The sequence below is a fragment of the Athene noctua genome, chromosome Z (genome assembly GCF_965140245.1).
Source record: "Athene noctua chromosome Z, bAthNoc1.hap1.1, whole genome shotgun sequence".
Classification (NCBI taxonomy): Eukaryota; Metazoa; Chordata; class Aves; order Strigiformes; family Strigidae; genus Athene; species Athene noctua.
Genome location: NC_134077.1, coordinates 25,290,216 through 25,313,053, shown reverse-complemented (window position 1 = coordinate 25,313,053; position 22,838 = coordinate 25,290,216). Strand labels below are relative to the sequence as shown.

Genomic DNA, 22,838 nt, shown 5'->3' with positions numbered 1-22,838 from the left:
AAGTTCAAGTCTTTTAAAGCACAACTCTTAGTCAGACTCTCTGTGATACCTGCTGTGATAAACAGTGGTCATCTGAAGATTAATCCAAGCACTTGAGCTCTTATTTGTTCCTTCAAGTCCTCTCTCTCCTGGATATGTCTGTGGTCACCATGAAGAACAGCTCCAGTCCTGCTTGATGCCTCACGTGGTCGAGAGCAATACCTTCAGTCCGGAGATACTGTTCTGCCCACATATCCAGATCACTTCAAAATCCTCCAACTGGCTGCACCCAACCTGCTTGAGACACTTCCCATGTCATCTAGGCACCCACAGCATCACCAAATTGCACCATTTGCCAGCTCCTTACTTGAGGACAGCAATGCCTTTTTGTCCAGTATTGACAAACGAAGCCACATCCCTCTTTCAGCACTCATAATACTGACTTGAAGATCATTCCCCAGTTGCTTATTTATGTTAAGTCACCTCCATGTGCTAGTCCTTGCCTGCCAAAACCAAGGATAAGTGCCTCACCTCAGCTTTAAAGTCCCTTGTGCTCTACCCTAAGTGTCATTCACCACTCTCTTACTGACTCCTGCCTCCAGGAGGGCTTTTTCAAACCAAAACTTGCTCTTCCTTCCATATTTTCCTTTCTGCCTTATGTAAATACCCATGGCATTATCTCCTTATCTTTCTTTGAATCCTGCCTTAAAGCTCAACTTTGCTCTGAAACCTGCAAAAATCTTGGCACTGGCCAGAGTGCCTGTTTGCAGATACCATATCCATTTTAGCTCCCCAAAGTACAGCAGAGGAGAAAAGGAGGCGAGCTCTCCTTTTGTGAGAAGCAGGGCTGGTTGGTGAGATTCTGGAGCAAAAGGCAAAAGAGAGGCTGTCTCTTCCCACTTTCTCTCTTTGCTCAGGCTGGGCACCCTGGCAGTAGCATCTTTTGCAGAGCCTGAAATGTGCAGGGATGGTAGGAGCTGTCAGCAGGACAGCCTGCAAAGCCAACTTCTGCACCCTGAGCCAGAGCTCAGGACTCACCCCACACTGTCATCAAAGCTCTGCTGTCATCCCAGTCCCTTTGATGAGGACAACACATTTTCCACAAGCTCCTTCTTTATCCTTGTCTGATTTTTCTGCCCAGCTCTTTCTTAAGAACAGAGAGAGATCAAAAATGTATCTCAGAGAGGTTTTTTATCATTTGATCTGAAGCCCACTGGAATTCTTCTACTGGTCTCAGATAGGACTTCTGCTGGGTGTACAAATAATGTGCTATCTCTTGAGATCCCATAAGGAGTTTTGCTCAGAGCACAAGCATAAATTGCCATGAATGTGTCTTCCACCGAGCTAGCCCACATCTCATTCCCAGTGAGTGGTGCCTGTGTCAACCGTCCTTTAAAAAAGTTGTGATTTGGCTAAATGTACATGCCACATGCAAGGCAGTCATACTAGTACAAATGTAGAGTACACATTTTATTTTTATATAGCTAGAAATTTATATGTATGTATAAATTAAAAATACAAGCATTTATCAATCTGCATACTTTAAACATACACACTTAGGTTTATTTTTTGGGCAACCCAGGCCATAGGCTGCCAAACTACACACACCATAATATGTTTTTTTGTATGAGACCCTCATGTTTAAAAGCCATGCAGTGTCTTTAAACTCAGAGCTGACCCTGTATTAAAAGATAAGGGGCAAACCAAGCAGGAGTTGTAGGCTGTTCTGGAATACTTCATGAGCTACTGTTGAGTGCAAAGTGTTGTGGCAGTTTGTGATACTATTTGCTGCCCTTAGAATCACGTTTCTGGTACAAACTCTCATAACTGCGCATTGGGAATAACTTGTTTCCCATTTATCACGAACTGTGCTCCACAGACATCAGTATTTCACCCTCAGCTCCCTTTACTGAACTACTACCTGGAATTTATTTGTTTTAATCTGGAGGCAAAAGGTTGTTATTAGACAAGTGAAGCCCTTACACAAACACCCTACTGATTTCCATAGGGGATCTACCTGGACCAGGAGTGCAGGCTCCACCACAAGCGAAGGAAAGGGCAGAATCAATTACAAATTGTTCACCTCTGCTTTACTAACCTCTAAACTTTGGAACTGGAGGTGAGGGGTATGAGGGAGGAGCAACACCCATCTGCAACAACTATCATTTCTGAAGGAAGGCAGAAATGGAGGGTGAGCCTGTCCTGGATGGCAAGCTTGCAACTGTACTCTCAGTGGTGCTGGAGATGCCCTGGCCATGCAAAGCATATCACCCATACTCCATCTCCAAAGGTTTCACAGAGGTCAAAACTACACCTACAAACCTGGTAAAGAACCAAACTTCTTCAGTGGCATTACAGTCCCAGGTTGAGTGGAGAGCAGAAGGTAGTTCTTACTTCTGCCAACCCCCTGGGACTTGGGACTAGTTGCTCATCCTCTCTCTGCCCTACTCTTCTGTCTGAAAAATTAATTTCCATTTTCTTCCCATTAAACAGGAGGAGAGGAAGAGAGACTTGTAACAGAAGGGTGTAAATACATAATCACACACTGAAAAACACTCAGAAAACTATGTATTGAAATTTTTTTTTGGCTCAAACAACCTTTTCTTGAGCAGTAAATGTTTAATTTCAACATCCTGTAAACAAACTCCTTTGACTTCATAGAAATGCTTTGTTTAGGTGTTTATCTGAAGTTTATGCTTTCAGATGGTTGCTTTGGTTTAACTATGATAAGAAATATTTTCTGCTGAGGCAAAGCAAAATGTTTGCTTCACTTAACAGGACTGCATTGTCACATTTTTGTTTCTACTCATATGAAAAACCCATCTGCAGACCAGCTCCCAGTGAATATCCCTCTTCCCTCCAGTTTTACAGTTATGCCAACAAGTGGCAGAAGCAGCAGCACGGAACTTCAGGAGCCATCAAGCAGGTGTTCACAGTCCTTGTACAACAGGACCACAAGCCAAGCACAGCTCTCCAAGTTTGACTGAAAAACTGCAAAAAAGCACAAATATAATCAACAGCAGCAGTAACATACGCTTCATAAGAACAGTCAGGCATAGAAAAGCACCACTGTAAGGGAATAAAGTCTTCAGACTAATATTTGGCATCAGGAACTATGAGAAATTCACAGCTTTACTGAGCTATCAATAGGATGACTAAATTAAAACACAAGATCATAAAACAGTGGTTCCTAGGTCACTATTATTAAGCAAAGTAATAAAAAAGGTTATAGACAATCAATGTTACTCATTTTAATGTTTAAAATTCTAAATTTAAAATGTTGGATTATTACACAAACAGACAATTTGTTTTTTTATTTCTCAGTGATGTCAGTGCAGTGATAACCTACGCAGTTGTAGGAAAGGTAAGGATGGCTCAGAGCTCAAGAGCTTAAAAGAGGTTAAAATGAAAGGTAAGGGGAAAGGTCAAGGGGCAGCTTGCAGAGGGCATGAGAGTGTGAGGAGAAATACATTAATTTTCTGTGCATTGCTTTTCCCACTTGCAATTTAAACACTTAATAAGCTTTCCTCAAATGTCAGGGAAATCATAGTTCCTAACTGCTTATCTAGAAATTGTAAATAATATCATAACATTTTCAGGCAAAATTTATTAGATAATTTTGTATCTGTGAAAGATATTTTCAATCCTGAACTCTATTTTTAAAAGACATGGGAAGATATGAAAAATAATAACCCCTGATACTGGAATTCTACAAGTTTTATACTCTTGGGATTTTTCCTTTCTTTTTTTTTGGGGGGGGGGTGGGGTGGGGGGGTGGTGTTGGGTTTTTTTGTGTTTTTTGTTTTTTTCCTGAAGGTCTGTGCCTCTGTTTCAAAACCTCTTAACCCTTTCCTACCAATATTTAAACATAGTAGAGATGTGTGTGTCTGTGCATGTGTTCATTTTAGTCTATGCCTATGTAGAAAGGAAATATAAAGTTTTACTGAAAAATTTCTCATGTAATAATGTCATTTTGAGGGATTTATTTTTCCCTTTCAGAGGACAATCTGATCTATTTGATGGCAGAAGACCCTCTGCCTGAAATGTCTGAAAAAAATGCATGGGGCAGCATCTGTACTGATTAGCTAAGGGTAATGAAAAACAAGTTTTCCTGCAAGCCAGAGCCCAGTCCCATCCATACTTCAAACACTATTTTTAAGAGATTAGCGTGCACTGTTGCACAATTTGTACTAAAATAATCCTGCGGGAATATGTTAGGTTTTGATCACAAAATACTGAATACATAATACAAGTCTTCACTGCCCTCCCAAGCAAAAAATCTTGCCCTTCCAGCTGGTGCCTGATCCTGCACCTCACACACTGGGGTGCCCGACGGGTGCTCAGCTGGGCACAGCATGAACACATGTCCCTGCCCAGGTCTGGCAGGCAAGATGGAGGTTGCAGTAGCTCTTTTTTTCTTGCTTTCCATGTGGGCATGATTGCCATGGCTGGAACTGCTGCAGGATCCATGGGCTGGGAGGAGGGATGGAACATCCTGTCCTATGAGGAAAGACTCGGAGAATTGGGGTAGTTCAGCCTGGAGAAGAGAAGGCTCCACGAAGACTTCATGGCAGCCTTTCGATACTTAAAGGGGACTTAGAAGAAAGATGGGGACAGACATTTTAGTAGGGCCTGTAGCAATAGGATAAGGGGTAATGTTTTTAAACTAAAAAAGGCTAGATGCAGACTAGGTAGAAGGAAGAAATTTTTTACAATGAGGGCAGTGAAACACTGGAATGTATTTCCCAGAGAGGTGGTAGATGCCCCATCCCTGGAAGCATTCAAAGTCAGGTTGAATGGGACTCTGAGCAACCTGACCTAGTTGAAGATGTCCCTGCTCATTGTAGATGTTTGGACTAGATGATCTTTCAAGGTCCTTTCCAACCTAAACTATGATTTTATGACAGCAGCAGGAGGATTCAGTTGCAAAGAAGGCACCTGTTGCAAACATTTGCACACAGAAATACCATGACGCAAGGCATTTCATGGTTAGTTTCACATTTTAAAGAACAAGAGACATTATCTGAATGGGTTTAAGTAACAACACAGTTGTGAACTCAGTATGCTCTGAAGGTTTAAGTAATATAAACCTACAACATGACATTCATAGCAGCCCTCCAAATAATTTTGTTTATAGCAATTAATTCACAGGTGTAAGGTATTTGCTAATGTAAACGGTTTTCATATAATTAAAGACCACAGTTCAATACCTGAGCTCAGGAAAGCAATTACGGTCCCAATGGCACAGAAAATCCTCAATGTGAAGAAAAAATGTCTTTGCAATGCTTTATCCTGCTTATGGCAAACCCAGGAAGACAATAAGCAGAGAAAATACCCATGGAACCCTGATCCACTGGCTTGTATATCTTAGCTCCGTCCCACCATGACGCCAGCATTTATCAGGGACCATGGGGTCTGTTGCACTGACTGGCAGCATCCTGTTCCCCATGTTTGTGGGTTCCTGTAGGCACACTTTCTGTGCTGGGGGAAGGGGCTGCCTCTGTAGCCTGGTCCTGCACAGGTGTGGGCAGCAGGGGCAATGTGGGTGGGGAGCAGCAGTGGGGCCAGTGGAAAAGCAGTAGCATGGCCCCTGCTCTGCTGATTGGGTCCAGCACTCCCTCTGCACTTGAGGACACTGTGGTGGCACTGGCTCCTGCAAAAAGTGGTGGCTCTGACCCGATGGCCCCACTTTCTCCTTGTGCCAGAGCTACCAAGCATGTGGCTACACCAATAGTCAGAGCAATGAGCTGATCTGGCAGAAAAGTAACTGGGAGTAAACCCAAAGCTTCATTTTCAATCAAACCAGGCCTCATATCCAGTTTAACAAGGAGTGGTACAAATACTGCAGAAGAGACAATGACTACCAGGGGAAAGGAAGGACTGTTTCTTTAAGCAGCAGCACCACAACATCAGCATAAAGTGACTTTTCGATTCCTCATAAAGAAGGGAATAAATGACCCTCTGCAATCTATGGATGGGTCATGCAATGTAAGGACAACAGAGCAATAACGTTAGGGATATTGTGATGGGCTCCTTAATGATCTGGATTCATTTGGTAACTGGCTCATCTCCAACTCACTGCAGTATGTCATCAACTCACCCACACACTTTCTTTCCTTATTTAACCCACAGAGCTATTCCTCCCTTGCCTGCAAGGGACAAAACCCCAACAAGTGGGATAGAAGTTTAAGAAAAAACAGTATTTATTTTAGTTTAATGGCAAGTAAACAAATGAATTCCAGTTTGAGTAAAGCTAAATTGTCTCAACACATAAAGCCAACCTGTTTTCAATGAATGTCCAATCTGAGATTCCCTAGTGCTGACAGTCCTGTGAAACCTGTATAAACAGAGAAAACAGAGCTGAATATAACCAGTTCTGCAGCACTGTCCTGTACAGAGTCAATAAAACACTTACACATGAAACATCTATTGAAATACTCTCTGCTGCTTTTAGCTTTCCCAGAACAAGGTTGGAATTTCTGCAAACGCATTCATTTTCATGTCACCATTCAGGGTCCTCAAGCCCAAACCTCTGCTGAGGGCAGGGCCAGCTGTGAAGCTGGATCTATTTTCAGTGTTAGACCAAGTTGCCCAGGGCCTTCAAGCATCTCAAGGCTTGGGGATACCAGCTCTTTGGGCAACAATGCTGGACAGAAGTTCTGACAGAGGCACTTCAACTATTACATAATCCATCCAGAGGTGAAAGGGACAAAGAATATAGAGAGCTCTGGGACAAAATTTGGAGTTTATACACTTAAACCAGGGCTGACAATGGGTGTTTCCATCCAGACAGGTGCCAGCCAGTGTGCAGGAAGGCAACCTGGCCTGCAAAAATCTAAGAAACTTGATTTTCCAACCAGCTACTCTTTGTGTTAGCTGGTGGCAGACTGGGAGATCTGGAGCTCCCTCTCCCTCCTTCTCAGCTCCATCCCTTGTGCCTGAAGTCAGCTTGTAGCTTGAGCAGCCACTGGGCTCAGCTGCTTGACCCTTCCCCTACCACCCTAAAATGTTATCCGGGAGGAGCAGACCATGCTTCAGCTATACTGGTGTGAACATGAGGTGAAAGCTGCTATGCTTTTGCCTTTTCCAGCCGAATCCTTTGTTGAAGAGCATCTGGTAGCACACACCAGTGTCTCACCACCCCCTGGAGAAACACCTCACCCAGCAAGGAAAGCGACAGGGGATCGCCTTTAGTTTTCAAAGAAGGTTTATTTAGAGCATGTTTCAACAAAACGGACATCAAGGTGCTGGGTTTGTCATAGGCATGATGCAAGAAGAATCCAGAAGTGAGGTCTAAAAATGCAGAAAGAACTGAGAATTAAGAAACTAGAGTAAATACTGAGGTGTGCAGTCTTGTTTCCAGCTAAATCAACAGGGACTCTGTCGTTGGCTTCAGTGAAGCCAGACTTTAACTCAAGCACCAGTGGTGCCAGGGGAAGGGACAGCACAAAGATTTCATTATCCAAATAAACAGGGTGATCCAGTTTCTTCAACTTATTTCAAACTGGAGGCTAATGTTCAAATAATTAAAAGGATGTTATGCATCGGTCATCATGATCTGTGACTCATGCTTTTCACAGTTCAATCAAGTTGCTTTTAAATCAGTCAACAGACTTCTCACTGATTGCTGGAGCATGTCAGGGCTTCCCACCTGTTTCAAGAGAACATTTTACAGGCATGCCTTGTTCTCATCCTCAAGGTCTTTTAACACAGCTTTCTCTGCAAACCTAGCCCAGCTGTACTGAGCTTGTAAGTCTTCAGAAATGAAAACAACATTTATGGTAGCACTGAGATATTAAAAAGGAATTAAAAACAAAGAATTGACTGCCTCTGTAACTCCTTATAGGTCCCTTGTCTGCAGTGAAAAGCTTTCTGAGGGGTCCATCTGAGCTGCCATGCAGAGGTTGAACACAGTAACCAAAAGGAAAACAGTTTTCCTTTTGCTAACAAAAGAGATTTTGTAACTGCTGCTTCTTCAAGTTAACAATCCTCTGACATTCAAAAAAGTATGCCTAAAATTGCTGCAGATCCTTTTCCCAGGTACACAGCTAAGTGGGCAAATTTTCAAAGCAGGGAGCATTTCTATGAACTCTGATGGAGTGCAGTGAGAACTGCTGTAAATTATCACCCAACATGCATTTATCAACTTACATACACAACTGGGTTCTGAGAAAAAGTTTGTTATTAAATGTTATTAATATCTACCTAATCATTAATATATAATAACTCTCATCATATACTAGGAATCCTAGATTTCCCAGCATTAATTAGCCCACAGAAGGCATGACCAGAAGATATCACTAATGGCAACAATTAAATATGATTCAAATATACATGAATAATGAAAATGTTCACAATATTATTGCACAGTAAACTATTTCATATGAATAAGGGGAAGAAAAAAAAATACAAAAAACCAAACAAGAAACCCAACTATATTGTAGCATCAACCATGTATTTGGTAACAGGGGTTAATCAGAAGCTTCCCCAGCTGGCTGGCTGCTTCCTGACCGCCCATTATGGATTTATTTCTCTCTCTTCCTTCCAAGGGTGATGTGGTGGCCTCTCCACTCTGGACTGCTGTGCTGGACAGACCAGTTAAGGTATTTGGCAGTTTACAAGTGACTATTAAATTACCCATGCATATTTTTGACCTAGTTATAAAATATAATCACTGGGTAATATCCAGGAGAACGCAGAAGACTGATAATAAATTGCAGATCCCATGTCACTATTTCAAAAATTCAACCCTGACAGTAAGCTAGGGTAATTTTCTCACAGTTGTTTTCACAGCCGTTTTAACCTGAAGGAGCAGGAAGTGGCAGAGCATGCATCCCTGCACCAGAGCTGGGCAAGCAGGCTGCCCCATTGACTGTCTGCTCCACAGACCAGGACTGTCTGCTCCACAGCACCATTGAAAGAAATGGAAAGTTCTCCTTTGAACAAACACTCTTAAAGATATTTGATAATTCAGCATCAATTGGGAATGGGGATGGGGTTCAGGAAAAAAAGATTGCTTTTTGGTGTTGTTGTTACTCTTCTGCAAGTTTTATTATTCTAGCATTGTCCAAATACTTCCAGTTTTGCACCAGCTTTGGGGTTTTTCTTCATACCTACATCTTTATCTTTCCACAAGTAAAATGGAAAGAAAGAAGAGGTAAAGAAGTGAAAAACAATGTTCTATTCGTTTTTTTCCAAGAAAAACCCAACATGCCCAGCAAAATTTTTTGTTTCCCTCAAAAATTCTTCAGTGAGCCTTGTGGGCAGCTCTTCTTACAAGTATTGGATTCCCAATGAAGAAGAAAGTCAAAGCTTACTGCTGTACCAAAAGCAATAGGACACTAGAGAGTCTCTCATCCACCAAATTCACTTCACAGGTCACCAGGGTGTCCCGATGCCTCCACTGCTGCAGCTTAACTTTCTCATGGGCACAATGATGCCAAGACCTATGTTTTACCATCCTGCCGTAAAATGTCACTCCTGCAAATGAAACCCCTGCTAGCAAAAAGCAGTGTATCCTCCCATTCAAACACTGCTATTACTTTTGCCAAGTGTGAACACAAAAATTTGCTTTGAACTCTCCCATGTCTGCCCTATTATTCCTTTCCCACTCTTTATGAAATTCAGACTTCATTTTCTGTGTGTCCTACATTATGTCCCATGTTTCTGCTTCCAAAGAGGATGGCCCAGCACGGGCAGCAGCTCGCTTTGGCAAACAGCAGATGATAGAGCACACCTCCTTCCCGGTGGGAAGGGCCCCTCTCCCACCAGGGAAATGGTCCAGCTGTAGCCAGAAGAGGTTTCTGCAGTGAAAGCAGCCAGCATGCTCTGAGCTTACTGCATCACCATTGTACCATGGTGTAGACAACACCGCTGAGCGCTGAGCAGTGAGAGGGGTGAGTGCCACTAGAGCTGAAAGCCCCATCTCAGCAGGGCATTGTCCTCTGCTCAGTGCTGGAAGAGTCCCAGTGCTCAAGCCCCCACAGCCACCTCTGCTAATGCTCAGAGACAAAGATGCCATCATGCATCTGCTTGAAAAGGAGGAGAACTGCCCTCTAACAAGCTGTTAAAAGGACTAAAATTTTGACTATGTATAGCTTTCTCCGAAGTTTGAGACTCAAATCATGTTAATTCTGTCACAGACATGGGGCAGAAGAAAGAAGACAAACATGGAACCAGGAAGAGGATCAGTAGAAAGGAAGAGATGTCAAAGACAAACATTAATAAAGAAGATTCATACACACAGACTTCAAAACCATTCAGGCTAACCAGTGTGATACTCTGTATGAACAGTCTTGCTCCAGTTTAAGAGTGCCTTTGTCCACTTTAGTTTAAACCTGTTCCAAATCAGCTAATGCAAAGCTGAGATAAAGCTGGATTAAATCAAGACCGGAATGTACAGAGGACTACTTGGAAATTGTTTCCCAAGGCACATGCTTACTTCAGCTGGCTGAAGCACTGATATATGTGATGGTGTTTCAGGATGGAAAGTACATATTAATAGAAAAGGCATATGAACATCTAATTTAATGTAGGGGTCATTTTGGAAGACCTTTATTTGGTTGTATTTTTATAAAGCATTTAATGAGACTGCAATCCTTGAGAAATACTATAACCAAGAAAAATACTAAATGACAATAAAATGATGGCAATATTGAATCTAGATGAGAACAAAGAGCTGCATGCAGTCTGAATGGTAGAGGATCAAGAAAGGACCTGGGTTTTTTATAATTTTCATGTGAAAAAAAGCCCCAGATTTTTTTCCCCTTAATAACCAGGATTTCCAATATAGTAGAACATGCCAGGGAAAAAATACATCCTGAAGGGCTATGGGTGACTTTACAAGTCCTCAAAGATCAGATAAGTAACTTATAGTCCAGGGGCTGGGGAAGACACACTTTCTGGAACCCCCTGGCAGGGACCCATGACCACTCATGCCAATGCCCAGAGAGACCAGATCACTCAGAATTCTGGGTGTGTGGTGCCCAGCTGCCCAGTCTGATGTAGGCAGCTTGCACTCAGCTCCAATTCACAGCAGTCATAACCTATGTATGATGAAGTTAATAGCTTGATTTCATTTGTAAATGGAGTTGTGTTGTCTCGGTTGCAAAACATACTTCCATTTCTGTTGGAAGGTGTACCAGAGAGGTTAGCTGAATAGCCAAATACTGGCTTTATCATCTTTTCACAGAGTGTACCCTTTCCTGGGATCATGGTGACAAGGAAACAGATAAAGTTTGCACTTTCTCTTCGAATATTGTAAAAATACCTCCAGGGGAAGGACATAAGCAAACACCCCCACCTTGGTCTCCTTCAGATGAGTGGATAGAAAGGTCAATTGAGATTATATTTTGACCTTCACTTCAGGGCTGCAAGACATGTTGTTCACATCATCAATACTTCATGGCTATTCCTATGCCTCTCACCTGTTTGGTATTCATTCCACTTGTAAAGAATAACAATAATTTTAGGTATCTTCAGTCCAAGAAACAAAAATCACAACTTTCAGTTATTTCATTTCAAGTTAACTTTGTCCCGGAGTTAATACTGAAATGAATCTTCTATAAGGATATTTATAAAATTGCCTGTAATACACTAGCAATAGATTTCAGCAATTTAACTTTCAGTTCTCAGGAGTGCCACTAAGAGAGATTAATTTGAGAAAATAACCTGTAATTAGGTTGGCCAGACAAAATTGTAGAGAAATCCATAAAAGCACAATCAAGTTTATGTCTGGGACATCATGCCATCATGCTAGGGTAATAGTAAAAAGATTTGAAGAATTTAGGCTTTTCCCATCTTGAGCAATGTCCTGCTCCATCTATATGACAAACTGCCACTCACTGAGCCCACTTGAACAATTCTGAAATAACAAATGCATGTGAGAGTAAAATCTGGCTAGTTAAATGTTCATGGAAAGCAATTATAAGGGACTTGCTGGCAATTTCAGCCTTAGTTCCCTTCCAACTCCATATGCATACTTCTAGAAGAGGCTATATACTTGTTCTATTTCCAGATCCTGCAGCTATATTACAATTTGTGGTTTGCAAAATTAGAAATTAATGAAGCACTCTGGCATTAGGAGGAGCCCTTGAGAGAAAAATCCATCAATAAAAGGCTGGTAATTGCTGCCGGAACAAGGAACTGATGGATAGCATACCACGCTGGTTGCAGGTAGGTAGGCAAAGTGACTCATGAAGTAGGCTACATAGAGGGATGAGTAATCAATGAAAACAGAGTGAAAGAACACATTGTCTCATATGAGAAAGGCAGCTGCTGCCAGAGATCACCCATCTAGGACAGAGAAGCAGTAACAAAAAATTCATTGAACAGAATAAAGAAGGGTAATGGCAGGAAGCAACAGAGCAGCAGTTTTCAGTCCCAGTTTGTCCAAGAACTAACATGACTCACAGCAGCCATGGGCAGAGGAGAAGGAGGCAGTCAATTCTTTAAACAATGTACTCTAACCCGTCTTGCACATCCACATCAGCATGTGGAGGTGATGGAGACAGAGAGCCTACTGTGGATGGTACCTAGAGGTGCATGTGTTCTGGGCCCATGGGTAAAGCCAACCAGACGGTGAATATCTGGAAGTGAAGGGAACATGTAGTATTTTGAGGCAGAAAGACTGGCATGGTGTTTGGGTGTTAAAGCATGAACATTCGTGGGTCACTGAAGAGGACAGCAGAGCTCCGCATTACTAAAGGTGCTACTTCCCAGGCCCCGTAAAGTAACCGTGTGCTTCAGTGCCATTTCTCTTACCTCTGCTCCAAGGAGCACAGCAGCAGGGGAGCCCACAGCTCCTTCTGCGCACACATGGAACTGGAAGAAGATGAAGCTGATCTCCCCAGTACGGGGGCCCCACACGGAGCTGGCACAGCAGGTGCACACAAATCCAGGAGCGCAACAGTGGTTACCCCACAGATACAATGTGCTGAGACTTTTCCCTTATTTGTATAGGTATGCTCCATTTACACATTCAATGAAAGCCAGACCATCTCTCCTTTAACTCTGATTCTTGAATCCCAGTCAATAACAGAGAAAGGGAACACTCCGACACTGTTCAGCTCTCTGATATGCTGTTTACTCAATTCTCTCAGACTCCGTTAAATCTTAACCTATTCCCCCAGTAATTTTGTGTATTTGGACTGTATAACCAAGCAAGGTTTTGGAGTTAATCATGACACCAGTCATTGGAACTGAACAGGAATGGAACGGAATTGTCTTTATTCTTAGATGGGATAAGCCTACCCGTTAGGAGAAAGTTTCCTGGTTTATGCTCTCAGATTTGAAAAATGAAACTCCATAGCTGCATTATCCTTGCTTAGACTCTGATACCACTCACTAAATATTTGCAGAGAAGAAGAAACACAGCCAAACCCTACTAAGTTATAGTTAGCAACAATCTTATTGCAGGACATTTATGTTTTCTGTATGTTCCACGGGGAGAGAGATCCCTTCAAATCTTTCAGTATGATTTAAGCACAAATGCTTTTTATATAGGTCAGGAAAGAGAAATGTAATTTTCCCCTAGTTTTGTTTGGTTGAAGTTCTCTGTTCTAGCACTTAATTAATGACTCTGATGAAATGGTTTGAAAACAGCAATGTTTCTAACCCCAAATGCATTGCCAAACTGAGTACTTCCTGCTCATTGTCTATTTTGGAGAGGATGCTGAACACACATCCATGCGCTGCTAATAAAACCAAGGAAACTATTTATGGATATGGAAAAAAAGGTATTTCTTCCTCCATACCTATCTCTGTCAGTTATAGCTGCAGGAAAGAAAAAAGTGATTTAAGAAATGTGAAGAGCTAGGGAGAGGAAGGAAGGAAATTCACACAAGACAGTGCAATATTACCCTAGCTGGAACAGTCAGCTTCACTGGTTGGTTTTGACTCATAACTTCCTTTCTTATATATTCACCCTTGAAACCCAAGCACTCCGAGGAGAGTCCACATAAGGGACATAAGCACCCAGAATGGAAATATGGCAGACCTGGGTCCAGAATATGATCCTCAAATCTTTACCTAATCCAATGAGTGCCTGGGGTTTTTTTAAACAGTAAATTTCCCCAGGTTTTTAACCTTTCATGTCTTTTATGGCCAAGCACCTGGCCTTGGGTCTAAGACACTGCAGTCCAGGGGCTACACAGACTCAGAGCTCCCCTAAGGTTTCTGCTGAGGTGCCACTACAAACAAACAGAACTGCCATCAAAGACCTGCCCAGATGACGAGGTGACATGCTTCCATTGTGCCATGGCCTGCTGACAACTTCTCCAGGCAGTGAGATGAAAGCATACCTCTCTGCAGCTGGAGGGTTTGAGTTTGCTGCCCTCATAGTCCAAGTTCAGATTCATTTCACCTAGCAGATTTTGCACCAAAATGTGATAGGATCAGAGAGAAATGGGGGCTTGTAGCAGATACTGCAGCCCAGCTGAGTGGCCCTCCTTGTTGAGTGCAGAAAGGCCTTGGGAAAATGCCTCCCACTGCTCTGCAGTGGCAGTGGGATGTGCAGACAGTGCAGGGATGGGCCTGAGCTCAGGTCTTGCAGCTGCTCCACACACAGCAAATGTTGCAGAGGCTCCTCTCCTGCAGGTGACTCACCTCCTCTGATTGCAATTTCTCTTCTGAAGGAGCAGCACCCATGACCTGGGCCCCCAGCAGCACTCAGGAGCTCACTGATCACCCAGGTACAGAATGGGACCAGTTGGATCTGTTGCCTTTTGCCCTGTGGGCAGATGGTGACAGAGGTATCTCTATTCTACCTATATGTACTTTACTCATAAAACCTGCAGCAACTTAGGCAGCTTCTGTTTTGCAGTTGTATAAGGTTGGCATTACAAATGCAGAAGAAGCTTTTGCACAGGGAATGTGGCACAGTCAGAACCATCACATGAATCTCATTCCCTCCCTGTACAGCACTGGAGCATCTGCCTAGTCAAAGACAATGATTTCCATTTGGTAAGCTATAATACAAACATGGACATCCTCTCACATGGCCATCCTGCTTCTTCCAAGAACAGTTGCACCTAGATGTTATGGCAGGTGGAGTCAAGAACAGCCACATCTACTTTGAGAGGTTCAGGAAGAGTAGGTAAATACAAATTGCCACTTCTTGGCCAAGTCTCTCCATCTTAGAGATCTCTAACCTTTCAAGGCAAAGCCATATCACTAACAGCCTATCTATCTGTGACGTAAATCAGAATTTAATATTGGCTGTTATAAAACACACTTAGTATGCAATGTGTTACCTCTTGGAGACAGCTTAAACAATGCAGGAGATTTTAAAGCACTGAAAGCATTGTTCTTCTTGCAAGGACTAATGCTCCAGACACTTTCTACCTGCCATAGCTCTTGACTGCCATAGTCCCAAGTCTTTGTGATCTTAGACTGATGGGACTGCCCTGTCCCTGAGCAAGGCCACACTTCACATTCTGCCTCTTCAGCTCTTTTGTTACTGGACCTACAGCTCAACAGTGGAGAAAAGTTTGCTGATAAAATCCCGTCACTTTCTGGAGGATGTCCCTTGCAAGCCCTTGCCTCATCATGATATCGCTCAAGCAAACACACGTTGCTGGAGAAGGCCCCAGCTGGAAACACTGATTGGCTGCCACAAGGTCCAAAGATCCTAAGGAATACACCAAAGATGTTAAAAAATCTTAAGAGCTACAGGCACAAAAGAAGCTCTGTAAAAGCTTGTCAAGGCTGTAATCACAAAAGACTGAATGGTAGGAAAAGCATGAAATAGCACCTGGCCTGATTTTCTTCTGGGTGACTGGAATAAATCTCCATCCTGACACTGATCCTGATGTAGTGTGTGATGATGGGAGTGATGGCAATGATCAGATGAAGCCGTAGCAAACAGAGTTAAGAAGGTTTCGCTGCTAAATGAGGATGGCAATGATTTTGATTCTGATGCAACAAGACAACCTTCCCTGAAATAATTATTGGTGAAATAGCAGATCTGTGCACAAGATATAACCATGTGGATGTTGAAATCTCAGGCAAGGGTAACAATATGGACATCAGTTAACAAGTAAAACATAAAGCTGCTATTGAAATATTTGGTGGGTGCATTGCCTATCTTTAACAGCAGCCCAGCACAAACACTGTTTACTTAATGTTGTTCCACAGACTCACAGCATCTGACAAAATAGATGACTGTGCAGGACTTCTCATTTGGCATTTCTGCTTTCTGCTGGAACATTGTGATATTGGCTAAACATGTGTCTTGTAAACATTTGCCTGCAGTGTTCTTGCTTTGTATATTTACATAGCCCATGTAAATTTTATGCTTTACTTTTGACAGAGAAAACCTGCACTGACTTCTTATGTTTAATGCATTCATTCTGATGTTGTTGCTTCACCTATTGCCAGTATGCTCTTTTTTGAATAAAGAATATTAGAACTTATTAAGAAAACATATTTGCACACATAATTCTCAGACTGCCATTATTTGCACTGCAAGATTCAGTGGTCAAGGAAGTGGTATATTCCCAGGTTTTGGATCAGTGAGGTTTCTCTGCATCATTAGAGTGACTCGGCAAGGCCAAGAAAGCAGAGCTTAAAAGGCCGGAGGGATCCCATGCACAAGCCTGTCAGCCTAGAACAAAGAAACCAGTGCAATGCAAAGTCACAAGTACTGAATTTGCAAAGCTGGATAGTGCTAGCAGCGGGTGCAACAAATGGAGGGAGAAGGGCCCAGAGGCTTTCTCTTAAGAGCAACATGCAACACCTCAGAAGAAAAGCGACTAGACTACCAGTCTGCAAAGTAATATCTTCATTTTAGGCTGGGTGCAGGCTTTAGGGTGTTGGATAATATTGTTGGAGGAAAAAAGTGAACCACAGAAGATAATAAAGAAGTGAGATAGAGGACTTGAATTGGTCACTTGCTCCTCACTAAAGGAATATAAGAACTAATGTTATTACAAATATTTACAAAAATAAGCAGTCAGGGATTGTAGCAGAAGTATTACGCTCATTGTTTTAAAAACAGATCACACATGGATCTCATCAAGCTGATACCCCTAGGAAGAACTGGTCATCCATGCAGTTAGGGAAGAGTTTCAGAGCACTGAGGAGTCAAGAAACTGATAATAAAAACAGGCTAAGGCAGAAGGAACCCAACCATTCTACTAGTCGTGACTCAAGAGTTATTTATCTGTCTTAAAAGCAGAAACTTAAGGAATTTCTCTCCCAGGGAATCACTGGCCAAGTAGAGCTACCAGTAGGATGGTTAAAATGGAGAAAAGGGCTTTAGTGCTAAATCAGTTATACATTTTTTTAAGGGAAGTCTTTATTAACTGCAACTGATCTTAACCAAAGGACTGCATTTTCCAAAAGGTAACTCAAACATCTTTCTGCCCTACCAAAAAACACAGATCTTATCTGCAACTTCAAGCATCCAATCTGCAAAGCAGATACAATTTTAGAAAAGTGTAACTGCTTTTCTGGACAGAATGATCAGAAGAGTAAAGTCTGGAAGTAACACTTCAATTTGATTCAGGAAAGAAACCTGCATAATCCCAGACAGATTTACACTGAGATTGCCAGAGTTTATGTATGTCTCCCACAGAAAGAGATTCAACAAAAACAGCAGTTCTCCCAGCTTCTGCTGGGAAGTTAAAAAAGAGGGTAGGACACTCAGTATTAGCTGTTAAGAGTTTTTTTAGGATAGATATCTTCAGGATCTACAGAATTTGAACCCCTACAATGTTCTCCAATAGCTTTGCCACTACTTAACTTTCTATCTGTAGAACAGAACTACATTCTTCCTGCAATATTTTTGAGAGGGAATGAGGTCTTTCAAGGACTGGCAAAGCTAACAACAGTAACAAAAAGAACAATTAAAAAAGGCCAGAGATCCTTTATGCTGCCTCAGAAGGAAAAAGCATTTGAGGAAACTATTAAAAATTCTTGTATGCATAAAAATACAGGTTAAGTCAGGCAAAGACTCCCAGTGGTAACATGGTAAGGACGAGACCTTGCAGCAGAGCGGCATGTAAGTTCACGTCCCAGACCAGACTTGTCTCCTCTCTGAGATAAACTCAGCAAAGATGGGTAGGTGGGCAATGAAAAGCTGACCTTTTGCATGGATCATGGGACAGCTGGCAGAGGAACAGGGCCTGACTGAGCTCCCTAGCTAGCAGGCAGGAATTGGAGCAGTTAGCTGCAGTATTTAAATGTAGATATCTCATTAATAGCTTTAATCTTTGGTCTAGGGGGATGGTGGCAAACAAGGTAAAAACTGCAAAGCCTACATGCAGTACCTTGACTCAGGCACATCTACTGGTTGTTGCAGAGAACAGAGATGAAAACCTTCACTAATACAAAACCTCATGAGAACAAAGCAAGTGTGTGAAATAAGAATATATAAAACATGTTCACAAGGAACAGCTAGTGCCAAATATTTCTTTGTGCTTGAAGTGTCAGCTGGGTCTCACAGGTGCCTTTGGGAAAGCAGCAAGTCAGAGCAATAACTAATGGCTCCCTAAATCCCTGCTGTCAGACACTGGCATGCTAGTCCTTTGCACACTTCCCTTTCCTGATGGCTGAAGGAGAACCACATCTTCCCAAGACACCAAACATTGCCCATCTCCTAAATAAGCAGTAAACTCCCACACCCTCTCAAGGGTTGATATGCTTGGATGAGAATGCAAGCCACCACTCACTCCTCCCATCGGACACCCTGCTCCTCCTGCCTCCCACCATTACGCTGGGCTCTTCATCACCAGAAAAATTTGACCAAGTTGTATTTTCACCTGCTCCTTCATCCCCTTCTTGGTGCAGTGAGGATAGGCTGTCCTGTGGGTCTGATGTTCATCTGTTTGGGTTTTTTTTTTAAGACTTAATTCCCTGATCTGGCTCATTTCCCAGATCCCATGCAAATCACCTACCTTCCCTTTGGAGTAACAGAGTGCTATTGCTTGTTATCACCCCCAGATCCTAGGAGGATGGAAAGAATAAAGGCTGTGAGCCGCACCACAAGGGAAACAAAGGGCCATAGAAAGGTGTTACCTAAACATAATATAGATTCCTGCCTGCCACTTTGGTTTCCCAGCGTAATGGATATCAAGCATTTCTGCCTGCCTTAAAATACCATTAAAAAGTTAACATATGCTCACTAGAAGGATGGGCTCAACTTTCACCAAAACAATAGTGCTACCATGAAATACTGATTCTGAAGTAACCATTTGTCATTGGTCGAAAAAGGGTTTGAATCGGTGGCTTCAAAGGCCTGAGAAGCATTCACTAATCTTTGGTCAGCAGCTGGACTGGAGAAGATAAGCCTAAGCTTTTATTTTGATGCACTTGCTTTTGTGAATCAGTGCTGATATGGTCTCTACAGAAATACAGATCAGGGGAGGTTGGTGTTACTGTGCAGAAAAAAAATTTTCAAAACAAAAGTATGAAGTAAGCAACTCATCAGGGTCAGGAGAGGAAGGAAAGCAATGGAATAAATGACTGATACATGAGAAAATTATTATAAGCAGCTTAGATAGACTTCCAGAACACCAACTGGGGCAGGAAAGATGGCACAAAACCAAAATTGGTGCATACTGAGGCAGGGATAAAAAACCCCACATGAAATAATAACTGTATTTTTGTAAATTATGCTGATCCTTTGCAGATAACTTACAAAATTAAGGGTTGATTTTAGGGTGAAAAAGTCCATAAATGTTTTGACAGAGAGGCTGGCAGGATCTGGCCCATGGATAATATACAAAACCCAGAACCAAGCCAAAGGTTATTTTCTTTTTGTTGGTTGATATTTTAGAAGGGAATTAGAGATTTACTGTGTTCACCACAACATAAAACATTTATAAAAGTTCTGGTTTTCAGAAGTCAATTGTCCAGCACCCTCTAAAAAAATCAGGTTTTCTTTAAAAATGTGTCAAGTTACTAACTGAAGAAAATTTGAAACCAAAGATCTCCAGTCTTTTCTGAAGGTTTCATAAAAAAAAAAAAAAAAAAAAAAAAAAAAGCTATATAAAATTACAGCCTAATGTTTTCCCTTTAACATGGTGGCAAGTTTTGATTAAAATTTGTGATTGTTAAGTGTTCAGTGGCTGGGCTAAAATGTAATTATATGACCAATCTGATACTTTGAGCCTATGAATATAAAAAGGGAGACTTAATCTTTGTGGCTTTCACTGGATTTCTCTGAACACGAAAACCAAAAGCATACATCTGACAGCCTCAGACTGTGGTAAAGTTCAGCTCTTATACCTATCCAGACCTCAAAATCCTTGGTTATTGTTCATCTTTACTTCTGCCAGGTTGTCACAGTTTTACAGAAAAACAAACAAACAGAGTTTTTAGAATCTTTTATAACAAAACCACTGCTTTTGAAGCCTGATTAAGTACATGAAGAGAATAACTGAAGGAAATACATATAATTTCAGTGAACGATATATGAAAATATATTATGCCTATTAACCATAATGTCTACTTGGAGAGCTGCTAAGTTTATCATGGTGTTTTATTATTCCAACAATACTAAGAAACTCTTCTCCTGTACATTTTAATTAGTATCCTACTATAATTAATATCCTACCTATAAAACACAATGTCCAGTCTGCTTTGTTGTTTTTTACTAAACTGTGTGAGCGTTAAGACCTGATATTCCTAGAACCTCCATCGCTTATGAGGGATTCTCTTACTTAACTGTGTTTATCATCAGCTTTAAATAAACCTGAGAGTGGCATGAAATGACAGTACACCTCCACCACCAACTCATCCAAATGTAGTTTTCAAGTGGCGGGGATCCCAGGACTTGGTTTTAAAACACCTGACTGGTTTTGGTTCAATACTTGCCCACTGTGGCTAGGGTGGATGAGGCTAATGGTGTGACCCTGCTGCAGGTGAAACCTTTGGAAGCCTTTAGCTCCAGTTATTACCAGTGGTCACTGTATTGCAGCTGTGATACCACTGAATTATAGCCTTCTATAGGAGGCTGCCTGGGGATGCAGGGCCTTTCTTCCCACTGCAGTGTTTTGCAGGTACTACATGATGTGATGGAATGGCAGCAGTGTGTAGTATGCAACAGTAAGACAATAATACTGGGTTATGCACTTAAGCAGCTTTTATCCAGAAGTGAGTGAATGTTTAAATTTTAAGTGCTTTATATTGTTTTGAGGTTTTTAGTTACCCTTTAGAAAGGAAATATGAGAGTTCTACATCTGTAGAAGTGACCTGCTGCTATTGAGGCGCAGGTCAGCTGCTTCCATTGTCCCTCCCGCACAGTCTATGTCATCCAGAGGAAATCCTCCTCTGCCTCCATAGACAGGGACCTGTCCAAACAGATTGGTTCCTGAAGCCCACTATCACATAGCACAGCTGGAAACCTGAGAAGGGCCAGAGACGCGTGAAACGATGTTATATTACAGTCTGAAGGCCATAAAATGACAACACCAAGGCAGCAAGAAACAACTCAGGGCTGTGCCAGCCCTGAGCACCATGAGCTCTGCTAGGGCTGTGCTGAGGAGAGGACGTGAGGCCAGCAGGTAGGGGACGCATCTCCTACTCCCATGGAGCAGCAGCTCTGGAGCAGCCCCATGACGTGGGAAATGCCAGAGCCCTGGCAGTGCCAGACCAGGCCTGCGGAGCACAATAGGTCATGCAAGACCAAGTCAGAACATCATGCAGTTGTGAGGGTCTTTTTATTCTCTTTTTAAACCAAACAGCTTTACTTTGCGTGTAAACATCATTGTATATTGAAGTGTGAGATTTCACAATAGAGAGCATCAAACATATAAAGCATCCTACTCACAGGGCTTGGCACTGGATGGCTCCCTGATCACTGAACGGTCCTGATCATCACATGGGAAGAGCCTTTGAATTAAATGCCAAATACTTCAAGCACAGCAAAGCATAGAAAGAGATCCCCACTGAAATAACGGTTACATTACACACATGTACACACTAGCTGAAATCAGAAACCTAAACCAGACTGGAAATACTCATCACTTTACAGTTGTAAGAAAAGAGGCTGCTGGGAAGAAGGGGCAGATAGATCTAGGTTATCAGAGCTGCCAAAAAAATACTGAAGAAAAGGTTTAATAGTCTTGGAATCTATTAATTGGGAAAGGTCTCTTCACACACTGTCATTAAAAGATAACCTTCTCTTCTTAAACTGCTGTGCCTAGGAGTCTGTTCAATTAATGACCAGAGGAGCAACACAAAGCAAGTTCAAATCTATAGGAATCAGAGTCCCCCTTCACAAGACCCTGAAGTTGAGTAACATGGCAATTCAGCTCCAGGAGTTGATTTTATTTCTGGAGACTTCAGCCTTCTCACTTCAAATTTAGTTAGAAATAATGGGTCCTTCTGAACAGCAGGAAGCTTGGTTGCTACCAAAGAGCACTGCCAACTTCTGCCTGTCCATCAGGAGCTGCAGTCCTGCTGTGTGTATGAGGCTTGAAGCCCTCTGGGACAGACTCCTCCTTCTAGGGGGCAGGCAGCTCAGCATCCTAACAGCCTTCTTGGGAACTGAAGGGAGAGAAGAACCTACTTCCATTGCATTTAATTCCAAATGTAACCATGGGGCCATGTAACAGGAGAACAATAGAAGGTCAACTCATGTTGCATCACACTCAACCTGAGATCTCCAGGTTATGTAAAGTGCTGGGGATCAAAGGATGCCCCAGGCAGATATTCAGATTCTGAGAGCTGTCTTGTATCCCAACTCTAGTAATTGTTTTAATGTGATGAATTCTGCATTAAACTGCATAAAATGAGTATGCCTTTTAAAAAGTTTCCGGTGCTATTAAGCATGCTCACACAGACAGCAGGTGCATGTGTGTAACATGGCAAAGAGTCACCAATGGAAGGCCATGGACTCTGATGTCAGTCTGATG

At 42.2% G+C, this 22,838-nt stretch overlaps 1 long non-coding RNA gene across 4 annotated transcripts in view; it reads right to left on the bottom strand.

The window, feature by feature from the left end:
* Positions 1 to 1,410: 1,410 nt before the first annotated feature.
* LOC141973364 (uncharacterized) overlaps positions 1,411 to 22,838 on the bottom strand; it is a 56,389-nt gene continuing 34,961 nt past the window's right edge. For 3 of the 4 annotated variants that reach the window (XR_012635512.1, XR_012635515.1, XR_012635514.1), the window contains 2 exons: positions 6,261 to 6,316; positions 1,412 to 2,970 (listed from right to left, as the gene is read on the bottom strand). This is a non-coding gene — a long non-coding RNA (uncharacterized LOC141973364). Of the gene's footprint in view, positions 2,971 to 6,260; positions 6,317 to 22,838 lie in introns of all 4 variants that reach the window. The other variant, XR_012635513.1, reaches the window with a different exon arrangement.